This window comes from Amblyomma mixtum, chromosome 2, assembly GCF_055824585.1.
Source record: "Amblyomma mixtum isolate Tamu chromosome 2, ASM5582458v1, whole genome shotgun sequence".
NCBI lineage: Eukaryota > Metazoa > Arthropoda > Arachnida > Ixodida > Ixodidae > Amblyomma > Amblyomma mixtum.
In genome coordinates this window covers 178,737,053-178,758,538 of record NC_143013.1, presented here as the reverse complement: position 1 = coordinate 178,758,538, position 21,486 = coordinate 178,737,053, and positions in this window count along the sequence as shown.

Below are 21,486 nucleotides of genomic sequence, written 5' to 3'. Positions count from 1 at the left end.
GCATACGGGTCAAGTCTACACGTTCAGTGCACTGGTCATACACATGTTGTCCGTCATAGTCTGGGTCGATGTGCTTCATGCGCCAGGGGTTGGGGTATGCGTTCATTTGGAGCAAGCGTAATATTGTGGCAGGGCGTGTGTCCTCGTGTTCGGAGCTGCGTAGCAGACGACGCTCTGTCTTCGTGGGCGTGCGCGAACTCTCGCTTTGTTGCATGCTTATCGCCGTTACAGGGCGCTGACCAGCAGTTTGGTCGACGCTCGCGCTATATTATTAAAAGTCAGGGCGGCTGTACATGAAGAGGAAACCACCGCCGCTAGGCTTCGCGGTCACACCGGAACATTGTCACCACACGAATACCGCATCTGTTCGTGAGTATCGCATGCGTAGGACGAAAGCACTTGACCTAGCAGTTCCCTTGGACGTGCCTGGCCGTTGACGAAGCCGCCGCCTCATAAATATGAGCTAACCGGTTAACAACGTGCTCGCAACTTTGGGCAGATAGGAGAACACTGCCGAGGGGCTTGTTCTTTGCTGAATGTTTGTACTGAGCAATGGGTTAGCTGTTGTTGAATTTTAAGCCTAGATCAATATCGAACGAAGTAGATAAGATTGCTTTCTTTAATGAGGACTCACGCTTATAAACGCGTACTCATTAAGGCACTAAAAATTTGCGTGAGCCCCTTTCTTGAGCTCCCGTCAGTGGCCACTGCATACGACCTGCCGCGATCAGCGAAATCTCATTTGCTTATCCCAATAGTCTCGCACAACAGTCTACTGGAAGCGCGTAAACTATAGGCGCAATTCTTCACTGAAGACAACTTCTGTTCTCTCTGTTTTATACGTGATTTGAACTTGTTCCTTGTTCAGCCTTGTTTGTGCTCGAGCACTGCTCCCTTTTTAATCTACCCGAAGCCTGCCTCTGACTCTCGAATGCGTTTATATGTTCCGTGCTTGTTGGTTGTTGTCGAATAATTTCTTTCCTACATCAAAAAGGAGGTTGTTGTTTGTAATAAGATGTTGAAGCTTGGAGTTCGAAGTCTGTCCATTCTTGCAAAGCAGGGGCCGGAACTAAAAGCTGTGTGACCGAAGGTCCCGGCTCCTTTATATTAGTGATAGCATAGAAGGCAAACGGCGGTTGCAGAGCTTTTCATAAGACTGAAAGAAAGGACGACAATGGTTATTCAGCGTTTCATAAAATTGCAAACCCGGACAACTATTCCTTTAATGACAAAATAACATAGAAACTAAGCTAGAAGCAGCAGTCACTGCAGGAAATGTAAATAAATGAGCAATTCACAGGCCACATTTTGTGCGTCATGAAATAATAAAAAAATGATATTGGAGGCGAGCAAATGGTAACAAATCATATTTAAGAAAACAGAATGCAAATAATTTTATTTAAAGTAAATTAAAATGATGTCGCGAGTATTTACCAGCCGTTATAAAAAAAACGGCCTCAAAGAAAAACATTTTTTTAAACAACCTGGAATTACGAGTTTTAATGGCATGTTATGCCGAACTTTTCCTGCATTAATCTGTTTAAAAGGGTTGTAAGGTTATAAGACAAGGATTAATTTATATAGCAGGCTGTTGGTGTTAGGGCAAAACGAATATCTCGGTGTCATGACTCCCGGTAGCTGGTGTTCTTCTTCAGGTGTGTGAGGGAAATGAAGGAATGATCGAGGTGTCTCAAGTGAGATCTATAACAGAAGCCTGCAAGACTGTAAACAATTATTAGATGAATATATACAAATAGTTTCAGTAGAAGTGAATGGTGGACTTGCAATGCATAGCAAGCCTTTTTTCTGAAGCAAATGTAACTTATAAAGTTTTGTTGTGGCAGTTGTGCCCCAAAGTGTAGTACAATATTGAAAATGAGAAAGTACTATCGCATTATAAAGCAACATTTTTACTCGCACAGGAATAATGTGCCTTAACCAGTCAAGCATGTCGATAGCGGGGGAGACCTTTTAAAGAATGCATTCTATGTGAATATTTCACATTAAATTCTTATAAAAAGTAAGGCTGAGTGTTTTTACGGAAGCACTGTGTAAACATACAAATCAGAGACTTGTAAGTGGATGGTTCCTTCCGACCCTGCCTTCACTGTGTTAATGGCATACTCGGCTGTAGCCCAGTACCATTAAAAACAGTTCTCTTTAGTCCAAAATCTGTTACTCGAGCAATGCAGAGCAACTCACTCTTTTTAAAGAGTCGACGGTGTACAAAGGGCACGAAGATGGGTCTTTTGACAGCACATACAAAGTGAACAAGGAAACGGGGAACCTCAGCGTGTTTACTAGTCACATTTATATCCGTTTGGCAGAATGGCACGAAAAGAAATCAGTCCAGAATGGCTCTGCCTCCGGGAGATGTAATATTGCACTGAGGGTGTCCTTCCACACCGACGAACACGGAGCCCCTCTCATGACGGGGAACATGGCCGGCTCGAGACTGTGACTAAGATCGTTGTGCATCCAAAGCGAAGGGCAAGAAGTCGGTATTTAAGGGGGTGAGACGCACAGACTGCTGCTGTTCCTTGTGCCCCGTGATGCGTTTTACATGCGTGGCCTTCGGCGTGCTGTTTGTTTTCATTGTTTTCACTATTGTTTTGCTTCGCGAAATATTTTACCAAAGATTACCTCAGTACACTGAACAAGTCAAAAATATCCATGAAGGCATTCTGCGATTCTGAATCCATATCGAGCGGTGAAAAAGGGTTTCCTCAAAAAGATATATGGTGAATGCTTGTGTGAAAAGAAAAAATTCCTAGTCCGAAAAAAAAGAACTATTATTTTTCAAAAATAAAACGCAACAAGCATCGAAAAAACAGCTAGTAAAACATCCTGTCTTCATTATGCATTTCTTATTAATGCAAGTACGTTACGTGCACTGATTGTTTTAACATTGCATTTAGAGTACATGTATGGATGTTCAATGTCGTAGTACCGTGACCACTTCCAAGCACTTTAGGAGTTGGCAGTTAAAGAAAAAATTTCAATTATTCATACCACTTACGAATCAAAACGAGAGAAACAGAAATGAAAATTTTAGAAAAGAAACACGCAAGCTGAGTCGTTTTGCCAAAGAGGCATGAAATAAAAGTGCAGATAATGGCAGTGGTCATGTTGCCAACATCGCATAAAATAGCCGTTGTGTTAACAAGGAGTGAAAATAGATACACCTGCAGCTCAGGCGCATTAACAAGACAGGAGTAAAAAGATTTTCAAGCTTTGTAAAATGCCGCAACTAACGGAAGGGCGTTTCTGTTTTCTTGTTTTGTCTCGCTGAAACTGACGATGAAGCACGACAACACGGTTGGGCCTCACACAGGCCGCTGGTGCTTTTCTGTAGACGCGGGTTTGTATGTGTGCTGCGCGCGGTGAGCACTTAAGACCCGAAGCACAAAAGAAGGAGCTTGTTTGCGACAGCGTAGCCACTGGCGAGCGGTAAGTGGGCGAACAGTGAAGTGTAAACCGTGCTGTCCGCGACAGCTGCGTCCGCTCCCACTTCAGAAGGGAGCAAGTGTGAAGACCCACACAAGCAGTCTTAGTGCTTCAGTGCACGTCGCGACAGTTCTGCCCTCGACTTCAACACCTAGTCTAGGGGGAAATATAGTTATCTGCTCCGCGGACTCGGTAGCGCAGTGTATGTCTGCACTTCTCGTCATCACCACTTCGTTGTGTTCCTCCGCCTCTTAGAGCGCAAATACCAGGTGTTTCATGTTAGATTTTAAATAATTTCAAAAATAGATGTTTTGGGGTAAAAATATGGCTTTTGGGGCATAGTATTATCGGTGTTGGCGGACACTGAAAAGTCAGTTAATTCTCTTATGTATTCAGCTCCATAACTAATCTCTTAAAATTAACTTTATAACTATAAAGCCTAGGCAACTGGTTGTAATTAGAGACTTGTAGTCGGCTGTTAGGAAGAGTCATATCTGTTTTTATAATTTCAAAACCGCGAATATCATCGGCGCTGTGGCTCGGCGAAATATGGCTGTGTCGTTCCAAAGTGCATGCGCTTTCGAAAAATGCAGGCAACGCACCCTGTCCAGTGCACTTAACTACTGAAAACCGCCCAATTTTGTCGAGCCACAGTGGGATGAGTTATCGCGTTTTCTAAATTTGAAAAAGAAAAAGAACTAATACGGCTATTATTAACGACCGGCTACAAATCTGTAATTGCGTCTAGGTGCCTAACTCTGCTCGTTAAAATAATTATTAAAAAATTTGTTAAATAGCTGACTACTTAAGACGGTTCACCGGTTTTTGATGTCCCCCAACACTGGTAATACTATAGTGACAAAGCTGTATTTTTAACTCAAAAAGCCTATTTTTGAGAATTACTTAAATTCTTCTCTGGAACGCCTAGTGTATTGATATTTATAGGAGAATTTCATACGAAAATAGTAGCTTTCTTTCTTTACACCTGCGAAAGCAAGGAGAGTGGGAACATAGGGTACCATAACTTTACTGTTTTGCCGTTCGTTCCAATTTCCTTCTTATGCGTAGCATTAGTCAAAAACTACTTCTATTTCTAGGTGCATGTTCTAAAGAAACTTTCACCTCGCCCACGCAGGTAAAACAGAGGACAAAAGTCTCATTTATAAGGAAGTACTTACAGCTTGTTCATCTCAAGACCTGCCATCCAATTAAATACAGCCGTTCCGAGTATGTTCTCCGACCACCTTTCTTTGAGCCCGTCCGCGGAGAGATGTGGTTATAGTGCCTCCATTACCAGAACACCTCTTTTTTTTAGTGTCTTTTTGTTCAGATGGGCGCCACAGCTACCGGCGCTGCATTTAAGAGCCGAATAAGTCAGATATGAGAGAACTAACGAGTTAACAGCTTGACAATTACCTTTCGCGGGATACTTTGACGCTTTGGGTTATCTACATATTGGTTCCACACTAAATATTCACCCCCACACATCGATTGTTTTCAATGAATGGGTAATGAAAGGAAGAAGGCAAAATAGCGCTACCGAAGCCGGGAATGTCATCGCCAAACGTGTCATCTGTTAGTTTTTGTGTGACAATGGATCTCCCTACCGATACAGTTTAGGAAAGCACCTAAGGCTGATGGATGAGTGGCTGTGACATTTGACTACTCAAAAGATCGCTGTTGTGATGCCGGGCACTGAGGCCAGCTATTGCGGAACCTTTTCAAATGATAAATAGGTGTACGCTAAATATTCATAGGCCGTAAAAGCTGCTTAGGAGTCCTTCTCTACGAGGTGCATCAAAGGTTACCAGGGTTCTTCTAAGATACCAAAACTTGCACTGCAAATGAAATTTGTCTTATTCCACGCCTTCGACAACTGCCACAGGAATTAGCTTCTTTAAGCAAAGAACCACTAGTTTTCATGCTAAAACAAATGAAGCATTAAAAGAAGATTGGAAAAAAAGTATATAATTGTAGTCTTGGTTCTCACTGTGCGGCAGGCCATTAATTGATTTGTAGTGACTCTAGCTTGGAGCCCACAGGAGGCATTGCCTTTGGCCACGTTTCTTCTGTCAGTACGCTCCCGGCAACAGCTCGGCTTTCTATTACATGCACTTCTTTAGGAATTCAAAAAGTACCTATCATATGAGTAAAATTCCTATGTACAGTGCTAAGTAAGGGATTTCATATATATATATAGTGATTATATGTCATAAACATATAATCACTGTTACCAGTAGCCTAAAAAAGACGACCCAATTAATTACCAACGTCTCAGATACATGACTACACTCACATTAAAGGACTTCGCACCTTCCTTCGAAACAGAGCATATAAAGCTGTAGTTTGTTGATAGATACTCGTATATTCTCTGACCCACTACATGTAAGTGACACCTGAGTTTTTGTTTGTGATATTTAGGTTATTTAGTAGCTGAATGGTTCAATGAGTAGCCGCGCACTGTACCGTCCCTCTACACTGCTCAGAAAGCAAGCGTGCCAATGTTGTGACATTGGACGGTGCTTTTTGGAGCAGGTATAGCTCTTCTTGAAGACAGCATTATAACGAGCAAAAGGAACCAGATAAAAATAACCCAAGTAGGAATTAAAAACTAGAAAATCTCCAAATCGTGCAGTGAAAGGACCGGCACGTTTGTGTGCAGCACATGATGCACGCTTCTCACACATTGTTAGCCGACCGGGACTGCAGGGTCCAACATTTAGTGCACGCTAGCTCAATATTTGTGCAGGCGCAGGAAATTCTTTACCACGATACCTTTATTGACACACACACGAATAGATGCGGCAGATCTTGAATGTTTGATTTGCATTGTTTCATTGCGTGGTGTTAAAGAGCGGAACGAATTAGTTCAAAAGAGTGCAACGCTCTCTCCGCAAAAGACATAAGCCCTACGTATGTTTTGAACGCAAACCCTGAACAGCAAGGCGCATTAATAGGCAGAAATTTAAAAGCAGCCCAGGCTTTTACGTTTATGAAAGAGCACAACACGGAACAGAACCACTGCGCATCCGATAGTGCTCTGTTTTCGCTGTGCGCAACGAAGTCTTCTTGTTTCACACCCTCACCTGTGCTTGTGAGCCTGTAAGCTTACGTGAGAATGGTCCCTTGCTGGCGTCGCTACACCGTGCACGTACAGCATAATTAATTGAGCTGAGAGTTCTCTTAAAGGGGAACTTCAGCGCTCTCTATTGGAACGTTCTAACATAGGCTCTATGATCACTCGATCCAAGACATTTTCTGCTGCACAAGGCTTTTTGAGTCCGCCGACTCGTCAGAGTGCTTAGCTGTTTTTGATTGCCGGCACCGACTGGCTCCCGCATCACTCCACTTGCTATAAAGAACCGTTTATAGCTTTGCGGTATTTTGCTCATGTGTCACAATAAGGACGTGCATATTTGTTACCTTGATTTTAGCATCAATGAAAAAGAAAAATCTATATAATAATTGCTTTTAACTCTTTTATTACTGCAGTTCAAACCACACCAGCAAAAGTACATTGGTGTACAGAGCAACAAATTAGCTGCCGTGAAGAATGGAAGGAACAAAAAGGTTTGGTTTCGTTTATAGGGTTTAATGTCCCAGAGAAACTCAAGCAAGGAGGGACGCGGTAGTGGAGGGCTTCGCAAATTTCTAACACCTGCGGTTCTTCAACGTCCACTGATATTGCACATTGCACGGCCTTCTAGAATTTCGCCTCTATCGAAATTCGACCGCCGCGGCTGGGATCGAACCAGTGTCTTTCGTCATCATAACCACTAAGCCACCATGGCGGCTGCAGAAAAAAAAGGAAAGTAAGAGAAGAGAATATCTTCAAAATATGATCAACACTTTTTACATTTTGCCGAGCAATTAATCTAGCGCCTGGACAAGATAATTTATTCTCATTGCTACTGTGGAGGGAGAGCACGAAAGAAGCATGAATCAGCGCTAAATTCTTGAAATGGATATTGAGCAAACTAGAATCACACTTCCTACCTCAGGAAAACTTGTCTGCAGTACTGTCTGCAGTAAGGAATAGTAATATCCTTTGATGGCAAGAAAAGATATATTCTATACTGCAAAATAAGCAAGAACCACAGTGTATGAAACCGCGTTTTTAGGAATTCAGAAGTTTTTCAGAAACACTTGCAGGAGTAACAGCCCTGAGTACGCACCTGATTATACGTACTCAAAGTTTGATGCCTAAAAGCAGGACCCTTCTAATGCTGTTTTATTTGTGCTGTGGTTCATTAACCTAACCGTATCATCCAGTCCCATCTGAATGCAGTTGTGTCCCACAGCGGTTGCTTGATAAGCGTCATTCGTCTTGAATATAGTGTGACTAAGCACAGTTTTCAAAACATATGGTGCGCTCACAGTAGTACCACTATCAGTTGGCAATTGTTTGCCGTCCCCTTCTTATGATAAAAAGCAGGATTTTCACTCTGACAAGCCGCTTGAGATGACGTGATCTGCGTTTTTAGATACTTAAACATTCCTACATGCACCACTTGTTTACACGATATAGATACTGCGCAGGAGATACAGATAACAGAGCCGCTGCTTTATAAGATGATTTCCAGCGATCTCCCTTCCTTTGTTTGGTTTGGTTTATGGAGTTTAACGTCCCAAAGCGACTAAGGATATGAGAGACGCCGTAGTGGAGGGCTCCGGAAATTTCGACCACCTGGGATTCTTTAACGCGCACTGACATCGCACAGTACACGGGCCTCTAGAATTTCTCCTCCAAAAAAATTCGACTGCCGCGGCCGGGATCGAACCCGTGTCTTTCGGGTCAGCAGCCGAGCACCATAACCACTGAGCCGCCGCGGCGGGCCCCTTCCTTCGGTACCTCTTAGAATAAAATCAAGCACTAGCCAAGCAATAATGCCTCTGTAACATCAGCTCAGGAACCCTATACACGTTTACATACTGCTTGTAATCAGTTCACTAATTCTCCTTATTTTTTTATTTTTTTTTATTTGAAAACAGAAATGAATACAGCAAACTATGTACAATGGTACTGGACCCATAGCCAAGGCTAGTGTCGGGTCCAACACAATGATAAATTGCAAAAATGCGGCAGGTGGAGAGAACACTTCTCACATAAATAATTTCAAAATATTAAAATCACAACATACATAGCTAATATATACACTTGTTATCATGCATATATTCTTTGTACGCCGTAACCTTAAATATTAACATATTTTGCAGTCATTTGGGTACAGAATTTACAGCTCAACCGGCGGAAACTTACAGATTCAGTAAAAATATTTTAAGAGATTGTGAAAAATTATATTTTATTTTAACATCATTAGGGATGCCATTCCATATTTGTGCACCGTTGAATTCAATCAACCTTTTCCCGTAAGTATCGTGGCATATTGGTAGGTTAAAATGATTTGCACTTGCAGCTCTAGTGTCCCTTTTAGGAGTTATAAGCATACTGTGAAAAAACGGGTCATTGAATTGCAGTATTTTATGAATTGTCTGTGCTGTTTTTAACGTGTAGATAGAACGTAAAGATAAAATATGTGCCGACTGAAATAGTGGCCTGCTGGGGCAAGTGTAATTTGAGTTTGTGATAATTCTTAGAGCTCTCTTTTGTAATGTGACTATGGGTTCAAGATTTGTTGTTTATTTCAAAAGGGTTAAATGTTGGGCTAGTTGGTGTTCAGACCTCACAAACATATTTTAGCGCAAAAGATGGGACGACAGAAAGACAAGACGAACGCGGGCGCTACTGAAAACTGCTTTATTGAAGCGAGAACGACGCATATAAATACGCTTCTGGCCTTCGCCAGCGCTAGCTACCGAGAAAATTGGAATTAGATAGGAAACCATTTTAGATGCGATAGGAAATTTATCTCGGCATTATACAGAACGATAGACGTGTCACTAACGCAGTGCTTTCCTCCTTTCGTGATAAAAAAAGCTCCCTAGGTTTCACGGGCTGTTTTTTTTTAGCACTTCTGCCAAGGATTGAAACGCTAAGAAAACGCGGCTCACAATTGGTGCAAGCAATGCAGTGGTCAACGAGTTTAAAACGTTCCTTATTGTAGATATCTTTTTGCATTCTCCTCGAGTCGATCGTTTATAAAGCGCCCTGTCTGGCCGATGTACACTTTGCCACATGACAGGGGAATCTTGTTCACGACGTTCTTAGCGCACTGCACAAAACGTTTTCATGGTTGTTCTGACAACCCCTTTTTCCATCTTCTCAAGTAATGCGGCGGCTCACCTGAGCAAGCTTCTTAGGGGTTGAAAAGACCATCGGCACGCCAAATCGATTAGCCACCTTTTTCAGGTTGTGGGATACCTTGTGTAGGTACGGTAGCAATTCCGGCTTTTGCTGACCATCCATGGCTTTTGTCACAAACGTGCGCTTACCGCGATTCCTTTTCTTGAGGAGTGTTTCCGCGGCTGCCATGACGACCGACTCAGGGACGCCAGCTGAAAACAGCGTACCCAGTTAATGGTTCATGGGTTTTAACACTAAAAACACCTGCAACGCAGCACTTTCACTAACTGCTATATCCTTTGCGAGCCTCTGCAAATTTAAACGCTTGCAAAATTCGGCTGATTTCGTCTTCGCACATGCTTTGTTTATTCTTTGCGAATTTTTGAAGCTGTTATCGCCGCACATGCGTAAAATAAGCGTTTACAATCTGTTGCTCACTGTTCTTTTATTCTTAATTAAGACGGGTACATCACCATACTATTGTAATTACCCACTCATAGAACGGACAGCTTGGCCTTCTTCTAGGCCGTTGGGAAATCTCGCCCGTATTTATACCGCCACCCTTTATCGGTTGTCACGTACCACCATGTGCTGTCCTGGCACTCCTCAATGGAAAATCGTACGGCACGGCCAGGCCATTTGACTTTAAGCCTACAAGGCTACTATTGCACCTTGGTCTATAGCCCCGGTCAGCTACACATGCTGACATCGCGCAGTACTCGGGCCACTAGGATTTTGCCTCTTTCGAAAACACGACAGCCAGGATAGATTTTTTGGTTCAGCAGACGAGCAACAAAACCACTCAGCCACCACGGCCGCTTGCATTGTCTAAAAGGAGCTATAAAATGCCGTAATCGTTCATACTAGGGCAGCTAAGTAAACACGAAATACGAGTAAGTTGCTGAAACTTGCACTTTGTAGTGAATATGAGTCCGGGCCTTTAAATGCCGAAGTGTGTAATGCCACCTGCAGTTGGATTTAGAACGTACCATTGCAAATGTACGTTCGAGTGTGTTAACACCCCTTTAAACTAAAACATTGAGCTGAATAACGAAATAGGACACAAGACCAACGCGCCCAAATACACGTATCAATTATTGAGGTAGAAAAGTACCGTTATCGACTGGGCTGCAGCAGTTCTTGTGTAACCACTGTCTCGCAATTTGGCGATTCAGGCCGAGCGTCTACCTGTGAGCGGCATCAGATAATGTCATTTTTATCTAGAGTTTCCCCACAGAAGGCAGGCGTTACTTCCTTCTTTAGTTACTGCGTACAGGAGTATTTAACCCTGCGCGGTGGCTCAATGGTTAGGGCGCTTGGCTGCTGACCCGAAAGACGTGGGTTCGATCCCGGTCTCGGCGACCGAATTTCGATGAAGGCTAAATTCTAGAGGCCCGTGTACTGTACGATGTCAGTGCACGTTAAAAAACTCCAGGTGGTCGAAATTTCCGGAGCCATTCACTGCGCGTTTCCTCATAGCCTGAGTTGCTTTGGGACGTTAAACCCCAATAAACCAAAGGTATTTAGGCTGTCTTGCAACCATTTTCGTCCAGGTGGCAATCCGTAAGATAAGTTGTGGGCTTCAGATTTCATACATGAGAACATCTGCGTCTTAAACATCACACATGAGATAAGGACACAAAACGTTGATTAGCTTGCATTCTGCTGCTTTCTTCTTCAGTTGTACAGATGCCATAATTGCTGCGTATCTGCTTTCCTTTCAATCTATATGTGCAATGAATGGCTGTTGAACGAGCTCCGTGTTTGTTCAGGATTCGAAGTGAGATCGTTTACTCTACGAGGGATAATTAAAGGGCGGAAGGAGACTTTCTTTCTCTGCGCAACAAATTAGCCTCATTAGCGACTGGCACGATTTTTGCTCCGGTGCGGTTTCGCGGAACACCGTTCCAACTTCATTAATTTTCCTACAGGCAGCAACCACAATCCCCTTCCCACTCGGGCTTCCTACTCACCTGGCAAGCTTTTTTAGGCAAATAATTTTTTATGCGAAGCATATTACTAGAGGCACACTACAGCCCTTCGCCGTGGTTACGCGCCGTGCACACCACGTGGTACAGTGACGTCACACCACGTGACATACCACGTGACACATGACGTCACGACAAAGGAAGACGGGGGTCCACCTCGCGCCGTCGCTGTGGTTGCACGCCGTGCACACCACGTGGCACAGTGACGTCACACCACGTGACATACCACGTGACACATGACGTCACGACAGAGGAAGACGGTGGTCCATCTCGCGCCGTCGCTGTGGTTGCACGCCGTGCAGACCACGTGGTACAGTGACGTCACACCACGTGACATACCACGTGACACATGACGTCACAACAGAGGAAGACGGGGGTCCACCTCGCGCCGTCGCTGTGGTTGCACGCCGTGCAGACCACGTGGTATGGTGACATCACACCACGTGACACGATGACGTCACACCACGTGACACGATGACGTCTCGACAGATCGCCATCACGCGCTGGGAGAGGGAGAACGATGCCATCGCACAGACGCCGGAATGTCCTCGAGCGGCATTCCCGCGCATTTCGAACGCGCGTTCACACTCGGTGTAGGTGAAACGCTCGCTCCACCTGGCAGGCAGACGCGGCTTCCATGGCAATCCAGGCGCTCACCCAAAGCGCGTCTCGGGGTTAGTCGGCGTTCCGCTGTAGCCATGCCGTTGTCTTCCTCCACGACGAAGGCTTCTAGTGGTTGTATTAAAATGACCAAGTATTCAGCCAAGGAAAGCCATGTATTACCAAGCCTTGGCATCAATATGCTTCGCATCTGACTAGGCTTAACCTTAGCTAAGCCTCAGCCATTTTTTGTCGCCGTTTTGAAATGTCACCGACATTGCCTTACGAGCTTTGGAGTCCACACAGGAATGTCGCAATTTTCGGCTGAGCAAGTCTGTTTGGGTGTGCCTTCCGATTACCGAGCGCAATTCGAATTTTCCACCACTGCGCTTTTGAATTTACCTTTGGTTTTTATTTGTTTGATATTTGGTGTGTATGTGTGTGTGGGGGGGGGGGGTGAAAGGGTAATGCGCAGATTATTAGCAGTACCCATACGCTAGTACCAACACACAGAATAATGGCAGCCACCTCCAGTTGTCCGTTCCTATGCTCTTGTCGTAGGAGGTGGCGTTGCGCACTGCTACTGCCAGCCGTGGTTGTGAGGTGCAGTGTTACGCTTATTGCGTCTACTACGCAGGCTACATCGACGTCGACGGTGAGCACGACACGGAAGCCACGAATGGCCGCTTAAGAGCTGTATTTTCAAAGCAACAAAACAGCGAATAAGACCAAGCACTAAAAGGAGACCTTGCTAGCATGATTGCCACAAAGTGTAGAATGAGGCCTAAAAAAGCAGCTTCAGCCGCACAACTTGTGCATCGGAGATACACTACTGGTACAGCGATAAAGGAACGTTATCGCAGTCAATTAGCTCAGTTTTGTTATAAACGGGCTGGGTACTTTCTTAAAACTTTTGTAGGAGTGCCTACTCATTTGAAGGACAAGCTGTAGTAGAATAAAACACGACACAAAAGTGCACAGTGCAAAGGCACGATGGAAAGACTTAGTGGTGTTTAATCCTCGCAGGTCGCGCCTGTGCATCGTGCTGCTTAATGTCGTGTTTTTTTTTTCTACCGCCGAGTGCAGACCCTTTTAGCAAAATTTGAGGACGCCGAAACCTTGTTGGAGGTTTACAATTCTCTTGGACAGACTGCACGAATGTATCTCCCATAATTTTTAAAATAAAAAACTGCCAATGATTACGTTATTTACTAATGCAAAATTTGCGCTCAGCTCAACTGTTCAGCTTTTTGATATTTTGAGGCAAAGCATTCGAGCGAGACATGTCAGTAGAATTACAGACAACTTGTTATTTTTCACACATATTTCTTCTTCGAGAAACACTCCACTAACAGTTCTTGATTGTCATTAAGAAAGCTTTGTGTTCGGAGAAATAGATCGATATATTCTCGACTTGCTGCACCAATGCCTGGTTCTCAAAGACGGAGTCTGTACAAGTATTTCGTGAGGTTGACACGAAGGCCTCCCACTGGTTGCCTCGCACATAGCTCAGAAAAACTCGGAAAGAACTGAGCTCATGGCTCAGGAAAATAGTGGCGAAGGACAGCGGCTATGCGTTCCGGCTTGGGCGTGCGGGATAAATGGAGCCAGGAACGCGCGCACCTAGAGCAGCGCGTTTCGCGGCCATGTTGCTCGTTATGAGAGACAACGGCGACGCCGCGAAACGCAGGAACGGGCGCCAAAGAGCTGCACTCTAAAATCTCGAAATATTAAAAAAAATATCGCTCAAAGAAAATAGTGTCCATTGAATCATAAAACTTCTTTTCCTGTGGCACTGCTAGAAGTCATTAAAAATTCGCTCTAGTACTTTGCCTTTTACCCCTTAATGTGCCAAAGACTCAGGGTTTAAGTTCAAGCGAGAGAAAACATTTATTTTGCGGCAGGATTAAGAAAACAAAAAAACGTTTTTCATTTTACTCTGCGTAAGACACGTTTTTATTCAGAAAAATGTTCATAACTAAACAATTTTGTGAATTATCCGAATATAAGCAGCGATATAAAATTCACAGATATTTATTTTCTCCAGGCATAGGCGAAGGTAATGACAAAAGATGTCGAAGAAGCGCAGTGAAGAAAAGCTGAGAAGTCTCTACCGTCCACAGATGCAGACATTCTCTCACGAGTATACTGAAGATTGAATGTACACTAGGATTTCCTTGCGCTCCGGCTTTGATTTCCATTTTGCCTGTTCTTCTCGTTCAAATATCCTGTTCAAAATAGCGCTCTCAAGATTTTAGTTGGTGTCAGGAATGCTTGCAGAAAGGTTTTTTCTGCATGGCTGAACATTAATTGGGTGCCTGACTCTTTTGCTTTCTAATATTAGAAAAGTGACCCATCGATAGATGTCCGGTGCCTACGGCAAGTGTTACGCTCAAAAAAGGAGCTGTGATTGAAATTTCATCGCTTAATACGTGTTTCCATAAAAAATAACGTGTACTTCCTCTCAATAGCGTCATCAAGGTTGAACAAATTACTAGCACCTTGCGACTATTCTGTTCGTTCATCACAGATCCTTTTGGTGAAAAGTATTTTTTGGATTTACTATTCCACTGTGTGATTATTATGTTGGTGCATAAGGAGTACAATGTCGCAAAGCTGCGCGCAGGCTGTGTCTGCACAGAGGCTGTGAGTGGCGTCAATGTTGATGCGCAAAGTTTAATTTTTACTTCCAGATTAATGCAGGCGTGTATTGGCATCGCACAGCGTACTGGAGTTGTTGCATTCGGCGTCAAAGAAAATCCATCCGCTGTGGCTGCGATATAACACCCCGTACTTGAACTGAACAGCTGAACGCCATATCCATTAAGGCGCGCCGCCGCGGTGGCTCAGCGGCTATGGTGCTCGGCTGCTGACCCAAAAGACGCGGGTTCGATCCCGGCCGCGGCGGCTAGAATTTCTTTGGAGGAGAAATTCTAGAGGCCCGTGTACTGTGCGATGTCAGTGCACGTTAAAGAACCCCAGGTGGTCGAAAATTCCGGAGCCCTTCACTACGGCGTCTCTCATAGCCTTAGTCGCTTTGGGACGTTAAACCCCATAAACCAAACCAAACCAAACCATTAAGGCGCCTCATATGGGTATAGATCAGTTCATCATTTTCTAAACAGAGTTGAGATAATGGGACCGCTGCTCACAATTTAATGCCTCTTTTTAATTTGTCCTTAGGGTCCCTGTGGAGATAAAGATAAGGGATGTAAGTGGCTTAGAATTCGAGTATAGCGCGGCATGTATCGGCTAAGATGCGTGCGAGGCGTGACATGATAAATTTCAGAGCGTGTTTTAAGAAAGGGGAAAATGCAGAGATTGTGGTACCGACTGGAAAAAGGGCAGCTGCTTATAACAGAACGAATATGTGTGTCGCATTGAACCTATCAAAAAACGGTTTAAATTTAGAGGAAGGTTCTAAAAAATGGTATAAAGTTTGAGAAGGTTTAGAGGCTTTTTTATACGTTCTAATACACGGATAAAGTGAGAAAGGTGATGCACGCGCATTTCATTTTGTTGCAGCCTTGCCAGCACACTGAGAAAACAAAGTGCGGTTCTGTTGAAAAAGATACGCTCTGCATCGTCACAAAAGAGCAGCTAGTGCGTCTAGATTCGATTACGATGCGATTTTAGATTACGAGTCTAGATTACGATGCGATTTTTCATGACGGGCAAAAAAAGCAATGTTTACTCAGAGAACACGAAGTGCTTATTTGTTTTCAGGGTTTGATGGGTACCAGCACAACCACAGACATCTTTCTTTTCTGTGGTGACTGCATATTTTGCGCGAAATCGTTAACCAAAGACTGTAATAAGAGGCAGGAGTTTTTCCTCTTGGACTGTGCACATAACTGACAATCCCTAGAGACATGAGCAAACATCCAACCAAGGCAATGCTGTTGGGACTTCGCGAAGGACGGCAATGAAAGCAACAGCCCTGACCCTAATTACTCAACGGAGATAATTTTCTCAAGTTTAAGGCAATTTGAGCACTCGGCCACAGGGAGAGCGTGACATTTTTTATCCCTTTCTCGTGTCTGGGAGACGACAATGCTACAAAAGGTCCATGTCTTCTTTTGAAATACTGTTTATCACACCAGACCTCTAATGTTCCTCCAGAAACTACGGTGATTGAGAAGCATTACCTCTAAGAAAATAACAAATCTTCATTTCCATGTTCGGTTGACAGACGTTTTGACCTCTGATTACATTTTTATCCATTCACGGCCAAGATTTCAGTATTTCAAGCAATGATAATATTGTCACGTTGTAGTGACGGCAGTCCAGCTGTCAGGAAGACACCAACCAGTCTTGGAAACGAAGCTCTTTATTTGGGCTTACTTTCGCCCGCAAAAGAACTGAATCACTCGGCGGCGGCGTAAGCAACAAACGTGCTCGTCGGTCGTCGAACTACGAATGCCCGCTGCTCGCGGCATCGTTCAATTTAAAGCCGGCATGGAAACTTCGAGATAACAGGTTGAGATCATCTAGAGTAATCTGGAAACACGTAGATGCCACTCTTCGTGGCTGTGATCAATCGAGATTAGTTCGGTCGCTTCTCGCGTCACAAACAAGAACGATAACACCCCTTTCATGCGGCCTTGCGCGAACGAACGGACTTTACAATGATACGTGGCAATATTTATCGTTTATACACAGCAGTACGAGTCGGAAACGCAGGAAGGCTATCGCTCAGAAAAGTAATTTAGTGCCTATTTCACGAAAACCAACGTCGCCACCGTCGCTTTTTAAAGGGACATTTCCGGAACTCCTTCCGCCTACTCGGACAGTTCTTCAACGTTCGCCGCTTCCCCTGCTTCAAAGCCAGCGCGGCCGCTTTGGGCAATTTATGAGCCGTTTACGTCGGCTTCTCATGTGGCGGAGGAGGATGCAAAGTTGGTGGCCGGTATAAGCGTCCTGACTTGTAAGTAACTGAATCACGCCTTGCTGGGGTTTTTCCAAAGCAGAAATTGCCGGCTTTGGTCCATATTTAAGAGCAAAATTTGTTCGTAGGCCGAGAGAGAGTGCGAGCATATCTTCTACTACTTCATAGGCGGGTTACTTTTAATGTCTTACATGTGTGCTCTCTGGTACATCTTAATACACCCAGAGCTATAGCTTGCCTAGACCCATTCCTCATAGGAAGCGCACGGGCATTACAAAGAAGAAATGGTTTTCATGACACAGGAGATGTTTTTGGAAGCAGGAGATACCACCACTACTTTGTTAGGTCGTCTCACTTAGCCTTTCTGAGTATATATTTTTGTTCTGCCAAGTGGTTAAGATGCAGAACTCTTGTTGTAGTGTGGTATTGTATTGTATTGTCTATAGCCACCTTTCTATACACCGGAATCAAATGGCTAAACTGGCAACGATAGCACCTAATCACGATAGTTTTCTTGCTCACGTGAAATAAAAAGTGCTAGTTCCAGCCATATCCAATTACTTGTAGCTCACACAAGCACAGTTTGATTATTTTACATTAATTCGCATGTACTGCCTTGTAAACTTCACTTGGGAACTGCACTGCAGTGCTAAAAAATAACCAAGTCAAGCGATCACAATTCTTCACTCATTCGCAGAGCTTCAATAAATTAATGTGCGCTTCACATGCCTTGTAAACTTCAAACAACTGAACTCTGACTGCGCCAAAAATTTCGACCTCTTTTACAATGATGCCGTTCTTAAAAGAATAAATGACCTTCTGATAGGCTAGTAGCTAGGTTGCACATTATAGAGACATAGCTCAAAATACGAGAGGAAATGCGTTGTCATTTTTTTTTATTTGGATAATTTCTAGAAGAAAAAAACCCCGCTGGCTTTTACCATCAATCTTCTCGCTTTAACTGGCATTGACCAAGTACACGAAATCCATCCCACGTGCTCCAGAATTAAAAGAAAATAGAGATCACTTCTTTTTTTATCGGTCAGAGCTAACCATATAAAACCATGAAAATGAAACGCGACAAAAATTATCTATTATTTCTTATTCCCTACAACCCAACTAACCCTACATACCAAATACACCAACTTATGCACGTTTATGCCGAGAACATTTTTTTTCTCAAAGATTCCTTAAGTCGAGTCTCGCAGTTGGGGCGAAGGATTGAAACGTTCGGGGAACACATAATCCTTTCCTAGTCGACCATTATGACACAAAATAAAGGTAGGGTTGACATAATCGCTACCTATAATACTTTTCTCATTCCACTCAACTGAGCCATATTTCATTTAAGATTTTCCTACTGCACCTATCTGTGGACCACAGTTCGTAAATAACAGAAAAACTACGATGTGTAGAGATAAGGTGCGCCACCAGACTTCCCCCTTTCATAAAATGGCCGCAGAAGCAGTAGCGCCCGGCGCACTAAGACGCGCTGTACGGCTATCGACGTATCGAGTCGGACGCTTTATCGATCGCTTGGACACGGCGCTCCTGTTGTGGGCATTTGTAGCTGGTGCCCCAAAAACACGCAAAATGACCTCTCCCCTCGTGGTCAGTGCCATGAAGGCTACCAGATAGCCGTGCATGATGATGTTTTGTTTTGTAGCTGCTTCTGGTAAGGGAAACCTAAAACGGAACCCCTTTGGTCGATTGAAGGGAGCTTACAGGGAGTCAGATCGGCGCTTCTCGGCGCTCAAGTTGTCATCTGCTTGCTAAATCAATATTGTCCTTAAGAGCTCTAAAGAAACACTGATGCTTGTAAAGGCGCGGAGTTACTCTGAACTGAGCAGTTAATAAACTCTCCAAAGCTTTGCTCACTTCACAGCCTGCGCAGAATTGTCTGCAATATTGATAATGCGTCGGTTGTGTGGTTGCAATGAACAGCAGTGGGTGTGGTACGCAGAGCCTTAAAGGGTTGCTACACAAACGAAAATAAATGTGGATTTGTTTGTCAAAGAAAGCCGCACAATAGGCCAGTTCTAAACTATTGCCCGGTCGTGTCAAGTACACACTTCTCGTCAGCGTGCCAACCTTCCGGCACACGTAGTGTGCCATAGAATGGCTCCATTTCCAACTGCCGAACAGACTACGGTAAAGTTCTTTTTCAACTGAAAACAAACCAAACTACACTACCTTGCTTCCCGCAACATTGAGACTCCAAGGCGGTATCTGTTATGGTATGAAGACGAATAGATAACTTGAAGAGAAGAACGCCAACAGAAAAGTACTGAGCAGAATAGCTCTCCTGCGACGGTTTGGTAAAGCGGCAAAAAAAAGGCACATTTTGTGTAAACACGTCGAATCGTTCGAGGACGCAAATTATGCGGTGTCATCTGCTACTAGCAGTAGCTAAATGTCTTTCTGGATTCTGGTAATGTAGCAGAAGCCCGAAGTTTGCGAAGCAGGGCCGAAAGTGCTGCAGCGATAGCAAAATTGTGCCTCTTCATTACCTCCGCAGAGAATACGAGAGATGTCAGCTCAAAATGAATGGTTGGGTGCGTGTTTTATTTCCATGTTATGTTCATGAACTGTTTCCGTGCACACCAGGCGGGAAACGCTATAAGTGGAGCATGGTGAAAGGATGCTTGTTTTAGGTTCCTGTAAGAACTGACTCGTACGGCGCGCAACAAAAGGGAGTTTAAACAGTTTGATTACTGTTCCTGCGAGTAGTGTCTTAACTTTGGCCTCAGTCGTTGACAAGCCACCCTCAGCAAACAATCCTGCATACTTGGAAAGCTTCTCAGCCAAGAACCTTGTTAAAAAGAGCGCGAAACAAAAGGGACAGCTACTGATACCAGGGCTAACAAAGTTGTTTCCGGTCTAATTTCTTGGTGTTTTCCGCACGTAACCTGAACAAAAGGGCAAACAGTTTTCGATGTGGCTCTATTTACGGACTTGTCTGTAGGGAATTTACTGTCATCTGTATAGATCGTGAACTAAATTTCGTGGAGACTTTGCTTAACCGTCTTCAGTGTATCTTTTTTTAACTTAATGAAGCTAAAAGCATACCTCCGCCTCGTGAAAACCATCAATAGACACTAATGTGCCTCATCGAGGCATCAAGGCGCCCAGCATCGAGGCTGCATCGAGACACCCTAATAGCAACCACTTTCGTAGGCAGGTGCGCTGCCAGTTTTAGCGGCACTAGCAGCAACGTTGTATTCTGCTTTTGCTGAGTATTTATACAGACAGTGAGAAAGCAGGGTGAAACCGTAAATGGGACGACTACTTAGAATAAAAAAATAAATAAGGCGCTTGAATTTCCTTGCAGCAAAAATAACGCTAAGTAGTGCGCTCAGTCCTATTCCTAAAGCCTAGTAGTGCGTGCACGGCAGAAAACCAAGCCTGACTACATGGAGAGCCGCAAGCTTTAGAACAGCATGACGCAATCATCGGCTCTGACCTGACTTTCTGCTTGAATTTCAAATATATATTCTTGCCAAACGCAGAGTTTTTTCCAGTGTACATGTATTCTCATTGGGGGAGAGAGAAATAATGTCATGTCGATATTTCTACAATCGTCACCTGCAGTTGACTGTCCCTTTAATGCATTTGGTGTTTAAATTCAAGATATCCGCTCATATAAACAAAGAGGTAAGTGAATGTAAGTTTCACGCGTTGTATGACCGACGTTACAAAGACTGTTCATTGGTGTGATGTAACCTAAGCCTTATACAGTCCAACAGCACCACTCCCAACCCAAGCGTCATTACGTTGTACACCCTGCTATTTCGCAAGTGCCACATAAAGCGTGCTGGAAGGGCATCGACAGAGGGTGCGCGAAAACACTGTTAGATATCGATGGCATCAAACTTGCGACAACTAAGATCCTCTCTATGCACACGTAAATGGGGTGAATGGAACGTGAGTGGGGTCCAAATCGCTTGACGCATCGCGCCGTCAAGACCGAATTTTCTATCATTTCTGCAAACAGCAGCGCTGCTTCATGGTAGGACCTTAGGATAGATTTTTGACCCTCGCAATATCAGGCGGCGGATCCTCGTAAGAGCACCGGATGCCACAGGTAAATGTGTGCAAAGGGGGCGCTGTCGCTCACGTTTAGCAGCAAAAAGACAAGCTCCCACGTTATGGCACTGCAGCATGAGCACATATAGCCACTACTCATGGACAGTGAAAGATAGGGCAAGGAAAGACGGGGAGGATAAGCTCAACAAGTTACTGGTTAGCTGCCAGACACTAGAGGAGAAGGACTGGGCGACACAAAAGATTAAAAGGAAACAAAGTGGAGGGTAGGAAGT